This window comes from Myotis davidii, unplaced genomic scaffold, assembly GCF_000327345.1.
Source record: "Myotis davidii unplaced genomic scaffold, ASM32734v1 scaffold448, whole genome shotgun sequence".
NCBI lineage: Eukaryota > Metazoa > Chordata > Mammalia > Chiroptera > Vespertilionidae > Myotis > Myotis davidii.
Genome location: NW_006383009.1, coordinates 3,992,276 through 3,994,659, shown reverse-complemented (window position 1 = coordinate 3,994,659; position 2,384 = coordinate 3,992,276).

Below are 2,384 nucleotides of genomic sequence, written 5' to 3'. Positions count from 1 at the left end.
GGGTTACTGCTGTAGCGCGCATCGAGAGAAACAGAAATGTACTCCCCTTTCGTTAGTACCGGTGGGCAAAGTGAGAGAGAAGGTTTCATTTTTATAGAGTGAAATTTTGAATAAGTAGGTGAGGCGGTTGTCTTGTCAACGAAAACCCGTTGCGTCTGAGGCTGAAACCAAAACACTGGTCGGACCTAGGAAGGCAGGGAGAGTTAAGGCAGAGGCATAGAAATTGCTCTTCCCCTCTCTCGTCAATCCATGTCTATGGTCTTTAAGATAACTTGTTATGTAAAATTATTTATTTATCTAAGATGCACCTACACTGAATTTATCTGAACAATAAAAAAGTCGATATTAAGAAAAAAATTGTAAATGGAAGATTATAAGAGAGGGTGTCGCGTGCCAGCAAAAGTTACTGGCGTGCCATGTTTGGCACGCGTGCCAGGGGTTGCCCACCCCTGCCTTAGAGCGAGAAGAGGAGAGATTAACAGATAAGAGGAGAAGCCATGTGAAAACAAAGGTAGAGATTGGCGTGATGCAGCCACAAGCCTGGAGCCAAGAGCTGGTAAAGGCAGAAGGACCCGCCCTAGAGCCTTCAGGGGGAGCATGGCTCTGCAGACCCTGATTGCAAACTCCTGGCCTCCAGAACTGTGAGAGAACACACTTCTGTTATTTTAAAGCCATCCAGTTTTTGGAAATTTGTTACAGCTGCCAAATGAAACTAAAATACAGGCGTGTCTCATTTTATTGCATTTCACAGATACTGCATTTTTACAGAATGAAGGCAAGACCCTTTTGCAGCGGAAAAAAATTATACAGCTTGCTGAAGGCTCAGATGATCGTACGTTTTAGCAATAAAGTATGTACTTTCTTTTACACATAATTCCATGGCACTCTTAATACTCTACAGTATGGTACAAACATACATTTCATACGCACTGGGAACTGAAAAGATTTGCGTGACTTGCCTTAACGCAGTCGTCTGGAACGGAACCTGCACTATCTTCGAGGTATGTCTGTGGTGACGCGGGGGCTTGGTTCTTGAGCGGGCGCTTGCCTGGAAGAACACAGAGCCAGGCACGGACCCTCCAGCCTGTGTGGGCAGGATGGCGCCACAAGAACGCTCTCAGCCGGAAAGGACCCAGGGAGGAAGGCTTATGGGAACACGGACGTGAAAGCTGGGATTGGAGAGAGAAGTGGGGGTGTGCCAGCAGGGGCCCCTTTCCAGACTCGCCCAGGCATACCTGAACCCACCGCTGGCGGAAGCCGAGACATCGTTGCCCAGTCGCCTACAATAATGGCGATTATTCTAAAATATTGAGGCTGTAGCTCTAATCAAGCCTCACTGTTCAGTGCTGCCCTATCAGGGGGAACACTGAGAAACTGTTTGGAAATGGAGTCGTTCATTTTAAGTCCCACCAAGACTTATTACCGAACCTAATTATAGTTTCAGGCTCTCCCAGGAGTGGAATTTTAAACCCATCAGCCTGGAATTTCCTGGTCAGCACTAGGGAGGTCTTCCGCCTGATGAGACCCCCTGCCTTCCCCTTGGGGAAGGTGACCTTGCCCGAAAATCATCTACTCTTTTAACTTTCTCATCCCTCCCCATTTCTGCCTGGAAAAGCCTCCCATTAAATACAGTTTCCCGGAGCACTTTTCTATCTACTAGATGGGATTTTGCCCGATTCATAACTCGTTCAATAAAGCCAAGTAGACCTCTACATTTACTTGGTTGGATTAAAATTTTTTCTTAAAAATTAATTTTTAGAGAGAGAGGAAAAGGGGGAGAGAAAGAGAGAGAGAGAGAAGAGAAATAGAGAGAGAGATTGATTTGTTGTTCCACTTATTTATGAGTTCATTAATTGTTTCTTACTAGTGTATGTGCCCTGACGGGATCGAACCCAAACCTTGATGTATCAGGACAACGCTCGAACCAATCAGCTACCTGGCCAGGGCTGAATTTTTGTTCTTAACGGCAATAGAACAGCAGTTTTTGTCCCTCAAATTTGTAGATTTTGAAATAATTTGCTTTTGGGACTCTTCCAGATCTCCTGCCATGAATGTGTTTGTCTCAAGTCATGAGAAACACACATTAAAAGTGGGTTTTTGTGTGTTGTGTGCATTTAATGAGGGTGATATAGCCAAGTGGTGAAGGAAAATTCTGGGAGGTTTGGGGCTGAGCCAGGTGGAGGGAATGGCCTGACCCCTGGCCTCGGGCTCTGTTTACCTCCACCCTGGGTCAGCCGCCAGGAAGAATGCAGAGTCCTGGCCCGCTGAGCTCACTGCTGGCTGGCCGCCTGCAGCCTGCCTCCCCGCCCCCCCAACCCCAACACACACACACACACACACACACACACACACACACACACACCCACCTCCCCCGCCGGCCACCA